Here is a 15,679-nt window from a genome sequence, read left to right as displayed (position 1 = left end):
CGTGCGGTCTGCTTTTTCCTTTTCTTTCCCCAGATTTTAACAAACAGCCAGAACCCCTGCCGGAATCTCATGAAGCATTTCTGCTAATCGCAAGTGTAAGAAAGGCCTTAATAACAGCATATTCACTTATCGATGCGCACAATCAATTACACAGTAGCGCATATACCGGTAATGCCACATATTGCCACCACCTCGGCATTATACCGCTGTTTTTTTCTGCATCCTTGCAGGTCACCACGGCAGAACACTCATGTATGTGATTAATACCAACTTTGCTTTAACCCCTTGAGTGCCCCGCCCTTTCCACGCCCTGTGCCGGGCGTTTCATTAGCGGGCGGGGTTCATAACGAGATAGTCTCGTCATGGGCACAGCGCAACCGCACTCCATGACGAGACTATCTCGTCATGGGCACTGAAGGGGTTAATTCGCAAATTATTTGTATGTTTGTTTGTATGTCTTGTTTCATGTCTTTGAATTACAGGAATACTTTTAGAGGGAATTCCCCTCTTACACATAGTGCACCTTAGAGCGTGCAACACATTTTGGATCTAACACACAAGCCTGATTTAGAGCTCACACTTCACTTCCTGAGGAAAGCCAGAACACATCCAAGGCCTGGCTGAAACATGTAGACCGCTCTTTGGATGTAGGAGTTCCTAATTACTACTCCACGCACATCCACTGCCTTGTTTTTACCACTGCCAGTGGCCCAAACATTAAAATAAACCCTGTGGATAATGGTACCACTGTACAGTTTTTAACGTCACTATCACACCACTTCACTGCACACTTAGTAAAGATACCTGCTCCACTGTAAACAAGGCGTTGGTGTCGGTGTCACCAGGTGGGCCCAATGATGAAGCATGACACCAACTAGGTTGGTGGGTGAGGGCTTCATAGAAAAGAAAAAAAAGTTTTTTTCTTTTTACTAAAAACATACAATCTTTCATCATCACGTACCCTCAGACTAGTTCTTCTTGATCATATATATTAACTTTGGGGATAAGTACTAGTTCTCTAATACTCTCTCTCCTCTTGATAATTAAATACATATCCGAATAACATACCAGTCTCTTCAAATTGTATGAAATTGCACCGTATTGAGCAGCTCATTTGAAAATTTAAAATGGCAACATGATCAGACCTGCAGGAGGTGGAGGACCGGACCATTTTGGAGGAAGAAGATGAGCCACCATGAAAGAGGAAGAAGAGTGTGTTGTGGGGATTGTTTTCTATTCCTGAGGTCTAGAAAAAAGTAAATGTGCAGAAGGTGTCCTGCTACATATGCAATTCTTGTGTGACGTCTTCAATGTACAAACAACTGAAGAAGATGCACGAAAAACATCATGCGAAAGCAGAACTTGCAAGGCTTAATACAATTGAAGGTGGCTAAGATACGCAGGCTTCAACATCAAGACCTGGTGCAGGCTGCAGACCATTGCTCCAACTCTGCTTGAGTTTGCCAAAGCTGGACTTTTCTGCCTGAAATGTAGTACCGTATTGTGTGGGGGGAGGAACATGTTGCCCAAACCATGTTGGACACCATTAACTACCACTGTTGTAAAATTATACTTTTTTCCGATTAGGCACGCAGTTTTGTGCTTGTTTTTAAGTGTTCATGTTAAATATCTGAAAAACACAACAAACACTATAAAATATTAGAAGAAAACAAATAAAATATAACATAGCTTTTGATAAACAAAGAAAGGTTCTTACGGAACCACCTATTCTGGTTTAAAAAGAAAAAGTATACGGTGTGAATAAATGAATCGATGAGTAGTGTCTGTGTGATTGAATTCTAAGAGCAACTAAATATTTGTTCACCTTCAAAATATGACACAAGGAAATAATCCATTTCCGGCTTGGACAGTACATAAAAGAATGCATGCAATATGCACAGAGCCTGAGTGAAAGGTTTAGTGCAAGGATAGTGCCTGGGTGATTGGATGAGGGCATGGGTAGTGCCTGAATGATTGGATGAGTGCATGAGTAGTGCCTGAGTGATTGGATGAATACATGGGAAGTGCCTGGGTGACTGGATAAGTGCATGGATAGTACCTGAGAGAATTCATGAGTGTATGCTTAGTGCCTGAGTGAATGGTTGAGTGCAAGGATATTGCATGAGTGATTGGATGAGTGGATGGGTAGTACCTGAGTGAATGCTTGAGCACTAGGACTCTGACTGTAATGCCTGGATGATTGGATGAATGCAAGGGTAGTACCTGGGTCATTGAATGATTGCATGGTTATTGCCAGTTTAATTGGATGAGTGCATGGGTAGTGCCTGGGTAAATAGATCAGTGCAAGGGTAGAGCCTAGCTCATTAGAAGAGTATATGGATACTGCCTGGGTGATTGGATGAATGCATGGGTAGTGCCTGAGTGAACGGTTGACTGTTGTAGTAGTGCCTGGGTGATTGGATGACTTCACGACTAGTGCGTGTCTGATTGCTTTCTTTAATATCTTTATTTCGACTACAAAGAGTCATAAAAGAAAAAACACATGAATATAGCATAAAATTACCGATATACAATATATGATAAAAATACATCCTCAATACACATTATAGCCGGAAAATGAATGATTATCAAATTAGCAAAACACAGAAGATGAACTTGGGACCAATCGTCCAACATACACAGGAACATATAAAACAGAGTGATCTCATTATTCCAAAGACTTTCTTCTAGTTTTCCACATTGCATCTAAAAATTTGCTGACAGCAAAAATGGTTAGTGGTGATAAATCCATTTTTAGTATTCGATAAGCCTCCAAATGTTTCCTAAAGCCCCATTTTTTACATAGGGGAACAATCCACTTTTTCCTAGAGGCTGTGTACAAAGGACAAAAGAGGATTACATGGAGATCATTTTCAGGCTGGTCAGTGCAAAGGGGACAATTGACAATGGATAAAGGGTGGCATCTGCTCGTAAGAGCTCGAATTGGAAGCGAGTTGTATCTCCATTGGAGATATAATTTTCTGAGGGTAGTAGGATAAATATCATTCAGCACTATCTCAAACTTATAATAATCTTTAATTAAGAGAAATGAGCTTGTCATGGAACCCAATTTATCAGAGACCAGCCAAACCGACAGGTTGCTTTCATAATACATTCTAACCAAATCTTTACGGGATATAGTTTTTGATGCGTCTTCTGGAGAACTCCACAGAGAAGGGCAACCCAACCTATCAAACTCTTCCTTTATATATTTTAACCAGGGAAGTTTTTGTATAGTTTGGTATTTCAATAAATCCAAAAATTCTAGTCTATAGGTATTGAGTTCAGGGGTTGCCCAAAGACGCCGCCAAAAGGTTAGGGGCTTTAGGCCTAGTTCCTCCTTTATGGATCTTATTCCTAAGTCTAACCTAAGGGGGAGAAGGGGAGTACTACTAGGAAGAGATAAAAGTTGCCGAAGAAATTTATTTTCGATGGCCACAATTGCTTGAGGGCAATTGTGACCCCACAGCTCGGCCCCGTAAGTTACTGCCCCTCTGGCCTGCATTTTATAGATCTCTAGAGGTTTTGTGTAGGAATTGTTCCAAAGTTTGATGATCCCCCCAGTTTTCTGCGTTACTTTTAGTTGGGATTTGGTCCGGTGTTGAGTCCAAAGAAAGTTTTCACTTATGGTCACTCCCAAGTACTCAAACATCTGTACTCTCTCCAAACTAACACCGCCGATGGTCGGATTGGGGCGGGATTTTTTAGGGGGATTCAAAATCATGAACTTTGTTTTGGCCGTATTAATTTCCAGCCCCCTATCTTGACAGAAGGAGACGAAGCCATCCAAAACTCACTGGATGCCCATAGGGGACTTAGCAAGTAGCAGAGTATCGTCAGCGAACATAATCGCCGAAATCCCCACACCAGCGAGCTTTGGCGCGTCTCTGTTGGAAACCGCACTTAGGTAAGAAATGACTCCATTTACATAAAGACAGAAGAGGGTTGGTGCCAGGACACAACCCTGGCGAACCCCCCTGTTAACAGGGAAGCTAGATGATAGATTACCCTCTCTCCCACATCTGACCTTAGCAAAATTATCAGTGTGGAGTCGTATTATAATGTCCAGAAGGGGGGGTGGAATTCCTAAATCGCGGCGAACAGCCCATAACTTGGTACGTGGCACTAGATCAAAAGCTGATCGCAGATCTACAAAAACAGTATATAGGGATCCGCCCTCAACCACGACCGTCTTCCAAAACAGCATATTAAACCTAAAGATCTGGTCAGTAGTAGATATACTTTTCCTAAAACCAGCCTGGTAATGGCTCAAAATCTCAAACTCATCGATCCAATCCAATAGGCCATCTAAAATCAGCCTAGCGAAGAGTTTTTGGGCTACATCAATAAGGCTAATAGGCCGATAGTTGGCTGGGAGAAGAGGCGATCCCTTCTTAAAAATGGGGACCACCTCCGCACCCAGCCAAGTGGGAGGAATCTTCATGCCCATAGCAATTCCATTAAATATGGTTAAAAGATAGGGTGCCCAGACTCTCGGTTCATGTTTATACAGATCACCGGGCACCCTATCGAGACCAGGGGCCTTTCCCGCAGGGAGTGCCGAAATGGCAGCCTGCACTTCCAGAAGAGTAAAGCTAATTGAGTCGAACACAAAGGCGTCACTTATCAGCAAATCATTCAAGGGGGGAGCCGTACTGAGAGAGTGACTCTTATATAAAAGACTAAAATGATCCTCCCAGAATTCTGGAGCAATATTCGGAATGATTGCAGAGTAGGCCTGGGCGAAGCACTACGCTACGCTCGCGTAGTTTGCGAAGTTCGCGCTACTTCGCACTACGCGAACTGCACGTAGCACAGTGCGAACACGCGTAGCGTAGTGTTGCGTAGTGCTGCGGTCATTTTTTGCTTGCTCGCGGTCCTCAACGTCAAGTTGGCGACCGCGAGCAAGCAAAATGACATCCCGGCGAGACTTTTTCCTTGTTCGCGATCGCGAGCATGGAAAATAAACCTCCCGGCGAGATTCCCAACGCGAGGAGGTCAGGTTTCTCATTGCGAGGGGTCGCGTATGCTCGCGACCGCTCGCGATGAGAAACTACCAGTTCGCGTTGAGAAAGCTGCTGCTTGAGTAACAATCTACTCGAGCAGCAGAAAACTACAGCTCACACTGTGCAAGATGCCATTTTCAATGATTGCACAGTGCCGGTTGCTTGTCCGCACTGTGCAATCATTGAAAACAACACCTTGCACAGTGCGAACATGTTACTACGCAGTTCGCGAAGTGCTACGCGTAGCTCGCGTAGTGCGAACTTCACTTTGCGTAGCTTCGCGAAGTGCTACTTCGCGAACTATGCCCACCCTTATTGCAGAGTCCGTGACAGCCGAGCCAGTAGTCACAATCTGCCAAAATCTACAAGAGTCCCGGTCCGCCAAGGCAGTTGTTAGATTGGCCCAGTTCTCGCTGCCCCACTCGAGCTTAGCATGGTGAGTTAAATAACGGTAGGCACGTTGTTTATAATTAATAAGGTCTCTACTATCATTTGCCTTTAGTGCAATCATTGATTCTGTCTTTGCCAGTCTACAGGCCCTATTATACCATGGATGCTTCCTAGGTTGCCATTTCTTCGGGGAGCTAAGGGATTCAGAATATTTGATAGGCTTGTGTAGAGTGCATTATTAAGTGCAGCAATTTCCCTATTGGTATCTGAGATAGATTCATAGTCAATGAGGTCAGCCATTTCATCCAAAATTGAGCTAACACTCGCATAAACTCTGGATATGTCCTCTGGATTACTAACTAGTTTGGGCCATTTCACCCTCCGTCTGTTGTTAGAAAGGGCGAGAGTATTTGTTCTATCCAAGTGCAACAAAAGTTCAGTCGGATCCAAGCCTGGTAGTGCGAAGTCCAAGATCAAAGGGTTGTGGTCACTTTCATCCCTAGAGAGCACCACAAAATCCTGGACTCGCTTCCATTCCTTGCATTGGACAAAGATGTAATCAAGTTGAGCCTCTCTACCAGATGTATTAAAAGTAGGCTTCGGAGGGTTATCAGATTTTGTTCGCCCGTTACATGCTCTAATAGAATGAATCAGCGATAGGGAGGTGATTTGAAGAGCCAATGGGATCCAAGATCTTACAGTAGGACCAACCACATGTGGAATTTCCCACAAGTCATCCTCCTCCTGATTTATAGCATCTAATAAACCCTCAAGAGGTTCAAAGTGGGAATTAAAGTCTCCACCCACCACTAAAAGGATACCCTCAGGTAATTCCGACAATACCGTAGATAGCACTTCAACGGCCCTTGATTCTGCCGATAAACTGATCGGTCTAGAGTAAATATTAATCAGGGCCAGTTGTGTCTTAGCCTGCCATTTCAATATTATGCCCTGGACATCATCAGACCCTGTATCCAGGACAGTAGCAGTACAGCCCAAATGAGTTGCAACCCAGATTGAAAGACCACCGGAGGGTCAGCCCTTACCTCCCCATGTAGCCGGAAGAAAAAAGGAAGCAAACCCTACTCGACGGTAGTCGACCCTGGCCCATGCTTCCTGAAAATAACATATGTCATGCAGGTCTATGAAAGAGCCCCATACTGGACAATTAAGCTTATTATGGAGGCCCGCAATGTTCCAGGAGAGGATTTTTAATGAGGAATGGGCACAGGGTAAGTCGAGGGGGTCAGCAGATATGACATCGTTATCTGGAGTAAAAATCGGGTCAGTATAAATGATGTCATGAGTCGGACTTGCCGCAATCTGTGCTTGACCAGGGGAGTCGCGCTTATCTCCGTTAGATGGGATTTCAACTCGCCGTCAATCCACCTCTTCTAGAGGACTAAACCTATTATGGCAGGGAAAGTCATACACTACAGGCTGTTTAAACCAGGAATTAGTATACTTTCGACTGCGAGAGGTTGAACCCACCCTTATCCAATCATCCACATTCTCGGTGTGTGCATAGTTATTATATGGAGGATAGAAAGAGGAACGTGCTAGGGGTTGAATAGATGACTCTCCCTGTTTCCCCTTCCAAGCAAGAATATATGACACAATCTTAGGGTTTCTAAAATTCACCACAACGCAATCACCCTTGTATTGCTTAGTGGTGTTGCCCAACCATTTAATCCTCCTAACCATCAGAATACCAACAGTTACAAATGGTGGAAGTGGCCTATGGGTATTTAACCAACTAGTGACTTTATTTTTTAGGGAGTCATAAGTTTCTAAGTCAGGATTAGTGCACTTAGGGACTCCAGCCAAGACTATTACATAGGGTGCCGCCTCAGGGGGTAAGTTCACTACATCTTTCCAGCGTAACTTCCCCAAGTCATTTTTGTCGGTTTCCCCATTAGCACTAAGGGTATTCAGTTCGGCAACATTATCCGTGGACCTTAGTTGGTCAGATGGATAATTCTGTGTTAATTGAAGCATATCAGCAGTGGGGTGAGGTGAATTCAAAGATCGTGAAGTGTCGTCTATGACGGTTACTTCCCTTGCTCCTGTAAGTTTAGGAGGGCCACTTGAATTAACAGTAGACAAAGGCAGGGGATCCGGGGGTTGCGGTTGTTGTGCATTATCAGTTTTGAGAGTAAAGCTACCATTGTTCATTAAGCAATTAGTGATAATCCCTGTAGCTTTTTCTATTTCTTTTAATGTATCATTAATAGAATCGAATCTAGCCAATAAAGGATCGAAAAAGGTCTTCAGCGCATTTACTAAAGTGCTGATTGAAGAATCTATCTCTCGACCTGATCCCTCAGCGGTGATAGGGGAGGAAGGGTAATAGGGTGTTTGTTCACAGATTAGGGTGGGTGTTAGAGTAAAGGTTTCAGTAAGGCCAGACGGTGCCTTAGATGGAACCTCAGACGGTGATTCACAAATAACATCTGTTCTGGCCTTTTTCCCACCCTTCATCTTTCTTACACATTTCCTTTTGGATACCGCCCCCTCCCGTGGACCATGAGCTGCTCTCGAAATTGTTTCCCCCCCCCGGGGGAAACGGCAGCACATAATGAAAGTACAGTAGAGCTCTCGGGAATAAGTTGGAGGGAATCGCGCCGAGAAGCTGTACTGGTTCTTAAGTCCTGAAGAACTGAATCGATCGTTTGATCGATACTATTCATTAGAGCAGTATGAGAGTTATTCAAGATCTCCGGAGATCTGGCAGATGCGAGTAAACCAAGGGAAGATCTTCTAGTGTTTTCAATACCTTCCGAGAGTCGCTGTTCTAATATCTACAGCTCATTATTAACCACCGAATTGGCCCTAATAAGAAAGTTGTCCAATGTACCTGGGAGCATCGGGGTTGATGGCAATAGTTTCTTCCGTGTAGTCATTAGTTACCTCTGTAAGCACTGAGAGCCAAAGAGGGGGGCCCGGTCCGGTCTTGTCCGTGCTTGAACGGGCTTAAACGGGCCCGCCCTTTACCCGGGCTTCGCCCCGGTCTGCGCCCCGCTCACGCGTGGTTGAGTCGTAACTAATATGGGAGGAAGAGGAGGAGCCGGGAAGAGGAACCAGGTGCGGTGGCAAAAAAGTCAAGCAAGGCACACTGGTCCTCGCAGTCCCGGGAACGATGGGAGCCCCAGAAGTTATTCAGCGCCTTTGAATCTTGTCAGCCAGCAGCTCCGTGGAAGGTAGGAGTTTAAACGAAGGTTTTAAAAATGAAGTGATTTCCTCGCCTACGAGCGGCACCCGGGAAGCGGGGGCCGCGAGGCTTGAAGTAGTGCTGAGAGGAGGGGCCGGGAAGAGCAACCAGGTGCGGTGGCAAAAAAGTCAAGCAAGGCACACTGGTCCTCGCAGTCCCGGGAACGATGGGAGCCCCAGAAGTTATTCAGCGCCTTTGAATCTTGTCAGCCAGCAGCTCCGTGGAAGGTAGGAGTTTAAACAAAGGTTTTAAAAATGAAGTGATTTCCTCGCCTACGAGCGGCACCTGATTGCATGAGTACATTCATAGTGCCTGGTTGATTAGATGAGTGCATGGGTAGTGCCTCAGTGAATGCATGAGTGCAAATGTAGTGCCTTGATGATTGAATCAATGCATTTGTAGTACCTGAGTGAATGGTTGACTGCAATAATAGTGCCTGGGTGATTGGATGACTTCATGACTAGTAGGTGTGTGATTGCATGAGTGCATGCATAGTGCCTGGTTGATTCGATGAGTATATGTGTAGTACCTGGGTTATTGAATGAATACATGTTTAGTGCCTCAGTGAATGGTTAACTGTGATTGAATTAATGCATTGGTAGTACTTGAGTGAATTTATTAGTGCAAGGGTAGTGTCTGGCTCATTGGATGAGTGTGTGGGTAGTGCCTGAGTGAATGGTTGAGTGTAATGGTAGAGTCTGGGTGATTGGATGAGTGCATGACTGGTGTGTGGGTAATTGCAAGAGTGCATTTGTAGTGTCTGAGTGATTGGATGAGTGCATGGGTAGTGCCAGAGAGAATGAAAGAATATATGTGTAGTGTCTGAAAGTAAGGATGAGTGCAAGGATAGTGTTTGAATTAACCCTGGGCGTAGTTCGCGTAGTCGCGCTTCGCGAAGCTTCGCGAAGATGTCATTGCACTACGCGACCTTCGCGAAGCTTCGCGAGCTTGCGTAGTTGCTTGTGGCAACCTGTTCGCGATGGCTTTTTCTTGTTCGCGAGCGCGGTAAGCATGTTCGGGGAACTGTTTGCATGCTCGGGGGATATATCTCGTGATCTTACCCATGCGGTCGCCAATGGGCGCGGCCATCTTGTTTTTCTATAGTCCCGCCCTGTTCCGGGTCGCGGATAGCGTGTTCGCGATGTGCAGTGACGTGTTCGGGAGCGCATTTTACTTGTTCGCGATAAATAGTACATGTTCGCGAGAAATATCGCGCGAACTTACCCACGTGGTCGCGAATGGGCGCGGCCATCTTGTTTTTCACTCTATGCCATGTTTCTGGGCCTACTTTTGTATCCTCCCTTTATCATAGCAATCCTTTGTCTTTAAAGCCTTTTTCCTGACTTTTTTTAGTTATTATCTATCTCTCTGTTTGCCTCAGTTTATATTTTACATTTTATTTCTACTTTTACTGTGTTTTTGTTACTTTTATAAAGTTCTTTCTATCTTCTTCCCCCTAACTTTTTTTCCCCTTCGGACTTTTCTTTTCCGCCTCCCACCCACCCCAGAACCATGGCCAAGGGCACACCAAGTCCCAAGGGCAAGGGACCTGCAGGCGCAGAGAAGCGCCGCCTGCCTTGCGGCAGAATGCGTCCTGCAGGGGTGCAGGCCCGGCAACTGTTTGGGGAGGAGGAGGTGGCGGCTCTTGTTTTCTTCATCCAGCGCCTCCTCCCCTTGACCTTGGCAGCAGGCGGCAGGCCCGGCTCCGGGTACGCTACCCAGGAGCGGCACCGTCGGTGGGCGAAGGTGCGCCGGGCCGTGTTCCGGTGCACTGGGATCCGGCGCACCCACAACCAGCTAGCTCACCGGTGGTCCGACATCCTGGACCGGGAGCAGGACCTGTTGGACCTGCTAGGTGTCGAGGTCATCGGGCTTGGTGAGTAACTGATTGTGTATATTAAATTAGATGAACAACAAGATTACTGCTGCGTGCCAAGCGTTGCTGGTAAATTACGTTCCAAAAAGAAAAATGTTCTTTGATTTAAGGACCCAGGTGCACGGTGGTACTCTTACTTGTTTGCAACGTAGTTTGCGCTAGCTTGTGCTGATGCTGATTATGTAAGAGTTTACTTTACAGAACTGAAGTTAGGTAATGCGATTTGCTAGAGAGACTCTAGTCCTTCCATTGTCCTACTGTGAAATAGTGGTGGATGGATATTGGATACTAGGTTTAGTTTGTTAGTAGTAGTTACTAATTGTTTTATGTGGTCTGTGTGACGCATCCTCTGTCACTGAGTGCTGCTTACCCCAGTCCTCCGTCGAACCTTTTGTACTTTGTTTAGTGAGTGGTAGGCTTAGCATGGTCAGTCGGTAGCAGAACTAGATCAGCATTATGCAACCAACCCACAATTTGTTGTATGTATGCACTAATGTATGCAACTATGCATGTGTCCTCCATCTCATCTATGCATTTGACGGCTGAAAAAAATTGAAGTGCAGACTTAGTGAACAATTGGCCCGTCTGGAATAGGTGGTGTAGGTCAGGTGGTACTTACTAGGCTTTGTTAGTATTTGGAATCAGAATGATCAAGGAACACTGGAGTGTTCATAAATAAGTAGACGATCCGTAAATGCACTAGGAAGCAGCCAGTAGTCGATCCATCTGATTAGATAGGTCAATTTTATTGCACTTGTTGTTTCCTAAAATGTTCTTTGACTTATTGTTTTTCCAAATGATTTATTATTTTTCTCACAGCACTCCTTAATGTTGGTCTCTTTCTTTATTATATTTTACATGATCATCAGCACCACCCAGGGGCAAGAAGACGGGGTCGGAGTCGGCGGGGGAACCCCAGGACCTCTCCTCTACTGAGGCTCCTGCAGCTGGCCCCAGTAAGTCCTCCATTGGTTAGATTGACATTTATATTTCCCTAAATGTTATGTTACTGCATCTTTTTTTTCCCAAACTCTAAATTATGGTTCCACTTTCTGAATCTCTTTTTTACAAAAGCTTACTTTTTTGACCTTGACTATCTGTTTACTAATTCTGTTTATCCCTGCCTCGAAGTTGCTTCTAACTTCCTATGCTATGACTCTCTGTGCTACTAATACTACTACTACTATTACTATTATTACTCTGTGTGTAGCGAAGCTTGCACAGTTGCCCACTCTTTAATAGAAGGTTTTCTTTGCAACAATAAAACTCTGATTGACCAATAGCTCTAGCCACTGGGTCCTGTCCTTTGGGTTGTCCTCTTCAAGTCTTCTCAATGTTGAGGCTTTGACAATTACCACAAACAAAATGCCCAACCAGATATTTGACTAGTATTTTTGATCTGATAGTACATGATACTACTATTGTCTAGGATTCTGCAGAGCCACATACAGAACTATGCACAACAAAATAGGATGGTGCTGATGGGAGGTTGGATCTTACTGATCACACCTCAGTCCGAAGAACCCAGGATCCCCTAACAGACTAGCTATAGTGTCTCACATTAGGGTCCCACTCCCGACCCCCCCACGAAGACGATACACAATGTTGATGATGACTGAGACAGAGACAACCCAGAACATAATAACAAACACCATTTTGCTCACACACTTGTGTAAGTCCACTCCACCACACCAAATAACACAGAGTCTATGTGTAAGTTCAAAAGGTTTATTTGAAACAAGTATCAAACTCTGTACATCGTTAATATGAAATTTAATTTACGACAGCCATAGTCAATAAGCCAGCAAAAAGCCTAACATTAAAACAGTAAATATTTACAAGTGCATGATTGACAACAAGAACAAGAGCCAAGATCTTTATAATTCTGGAAGATCCCTCACCGTAGAACGTAGAAATACTGGTTACATCATCTTGCATCCAATATGCTCTGTAAATCTCTGGTTTGTAGATGGGAATCTTCCGCCTATGATATATGAGAAAAACGCTGCGAGTCAGCCGTTAGATAGTATACTGGTGAATGATGCTAGCATTTTGCAGTCATGCCAAAAAGTGTAACATGTATGTGTGATGGCTAAGCAATATAAACTAAACAAAGTCAATATGTTGGGTTTTTTTCGACCTCTTCACTTGTACGCAACAGTCAAGCGGCCTTAAAGGCATCTACTGCACATGTCAATAAGCTGGCAGGTATAATATGCACCAAAAGAGTAGTAGTCGACATGATGAATCTAAAAGGGTTACTCATGGCTCAGGCCATGGCTCAGGCTAACTTTCAAAAGAGTAGAGTAGGACTAGATGACCCTAGGAAGTGGAACCATATCCTACTAGTGTCTGTCTACTGACTGTACTTACTGTCTAGTGCTGATGTATGTTGCATCGCATTAACTTTTTTTTCAATGTTCCAAGTGAACACTTAAAATAGGGGGAGGTTTACAGGCATCTAAAAAATTTGTGATGCTTTTTTCTAAGCACACTACCATCCACCAGTGCCGTCGGGGCCAGCGATGCGGCCATTCCGGAAGGGGCAGGCCAACTGGCGGCACCTGCAGGAGACACAGGGCCCAGGGGGGATCCAGCAGCAGTGGCCGGCGGCGGTAAGTTATATTCATTACTTCTTGACATTACAGCTAGCTGGAACTGTGTTCACTATTTCACTGTACTGTGCGACTTTATACAACGGTTGAAAAAGACACCCTTTATGTAGCATTACCAGCGTGAGTAGAGTAACCAATGGCCTCTTCTATTTGACTCCAAAATCAGCTGTGAATGTTTTATGGAGAAGACAAACTCAGATCAGATGACCTTCATGGATGTGTTGAACATAGAGGGAAAGCACTAAGGGTGGAAGGATGGGCGAGATAAACAATATGACTGACCGGCAGAAAAGGATATGTTGTTGGAAGCATGTATAGGAGTCTGATAGTAATAAGATCAGATGCATGGGTTGTTGAAGGATGGGTGGAAGGTGAAAGAATGCCTGCCTGGGTGGGCGACACAGTATGGGTGGATAGTACTAGATAGCAAGAATCAGCGGTGTTTTTGGTTCAAACTCAAAGCCAAGGCAAGGAAGGAAGGAGCAGAAGCATGGGTGTTTGTTGGTGAAACCAACTAAGGTTTGTTAAGAGATATATACAAAAGGATAGACGTTTACTTTAATGGATGTATACCTGGATGTACTATCACCAAGAGACAGTATAGGTGGAAAGTGTCACTGGAGATTCTTACTTTGAAGAAAATGTAACAGAAACTGCGCGACAGTAGCAAAGCCTAGAGGAATCAAGGTAGTATTATGAGCATACAGTACACTTGCAGTAGTTTGCAAGCACGTCATATATTATCAAGCGGAAACCCCTTCCTCCCACTCTGGCGACCACTCCCTACCTATTATTATTAATGTATTTTCGATTGGGGCAGCCAGCCTGCAAAGGGTGGCCTATCTGTTGTTTAATGTTTATGTATATTGGTTACACAATCAATGAAAGCAAAGTACCCTCTGCAGTAGCGGTTGGTGGTGGGATTGTTGGCGGGCAGTGACATGGGGAGGGGACGGGTGGGTGGCACTGGCGAGTAAACTGTGTATTACTGTTACGGCCAAATACAGGTAATCAACATAAAAATAAATAAAACTATTTTCAAGGTGCGCACTGCACCGCCGAATGCGATGCAGTGTGTGCTACTGTGTGCAGCAATGTTTTTTTTTATGTATTCTTTAATTACCTGTGAATGTCCTTAATCCATCGTTTACTATCCCCACCCTGCACCTTCCCACGTCACCGACCGGCAGCACTCCCACCACCGACCGCTACCGACCTGATGTCGTATATCGTATTAGCACTAGCAGCATCTATAATATGAATATAAGCAATGATCGTTGGATCCGATAAATAATCAGCCTTTTTGTAGTACCCATGGCAGGGTGTAAGTGAAATTGTGCATGCCATTTGCCCTCATGTAACAGAGTATGACCAGTGCCAACGGCCGTAAGGCGTCAGACAAAAAGATGAGCTTCCCCACCTGCAGACAGTAGTAGTAAATAAAACTAACGTGAGTCTGCATCATGTGGCTCATATCTGTTTCTCTTGGGTGCAAGCTTAGCTGATGGACCTGGCATGCCGCCTACAACAAGGTTATGTAATTGGGCTAAACTACAGATAAGAACAGCACGACTGGTGTACCGGAGTACATACATAGTACGATTATATTTATAAATAATGTCTGAAACGGTCACAAATGTTAGAGTCCAAGGAAGTAGGATTAGAGATACTTACCCCAGCACCAAATCCCAAATGTTATGAACTGTGCTTGCTAGTGATACTGTGAAACTATGTGTTGAATAATTTTAGTGTTCCTGTTTTGCTAAGAGTATTGGCTCCAACATGTTCTTTTTCTTTCTTGATATAGATGATACTGCTTCCACTAAACCATCAAGGAAGGAGTTGGCCGCTAGGGCCCGGCGCCGGAAACTGGAGGCCATCTGTGAGCATTATCGCCGGCTGGTGGCTCAGGAGGAGGAGGAGGAGGAGGCGGCTGCAGCTGCAGCCTCCTCCAATGCCCCGGGCCCCAGTCAGGCCCGGCCTCCACTTTCACGGCGCCGTGGTCCGGCATACGCCCGCCGCCGCGCCTCTATTTCCGTTACAACAAACAATTGATGGACGGAATGCTGACAATGCAGACATTCTCCCCCAGTCAAGAGATCTGGGTTAAATCCATAGTTCTTTTGCCCACTACACCACCCCAGTTTAGACATGGCCATATGCAAATCAGTCTTGACCCTGTGCCTCATGGGAACAGTCCAGCCCGAACTGCCAAGCCATGTCTTCCCTGGACCGGAATCAAGCATCCTAGGACCGGTTTCAGGCTATCAGCCGTCATCAGCCAGGATAGCTTGACTCCAGTGGCGTAGTGAGCACGGGTCCCACGTCTGGGAATACCCATCCCACTTAGGGCGAAAAGCGTTACAACAAACAATTGATGTACGGAATGCTGACAATGCAGACATTCTCCCCCAGTCAAGAGATCTGGGTTAAATCCATCGTTCTTTTGCTCACTACACCACCCCAGTTTAGATATGGCCATATGCAATCAGTCTTGACCCTGTGCCTCATGGGAACAGTCCAGCCCGAACTGCCAAGCCATGTCTTCCCTGGACCGGAATCAAGCATCCTAGGACCGGTT

The sequence above is a fragment of the Triturus cristatus genome, chromosome 7 (assembly GCF_964204655.1).
Source record: "Triturus cristatus chromosome 7, aTriCri1.1, whole genome shotgun sequence".
NCBI classification, from domain to species: Eukaryota; Metazoa; Chordata; class Amphibia; order Caudata; family Salamandridae; genus Triturus; species Triturus cristatus.
The sequence above is the reverse complement of the archived record's forward strand: the minus strand, read 5'-3'. Positions refer to the sequence as shown.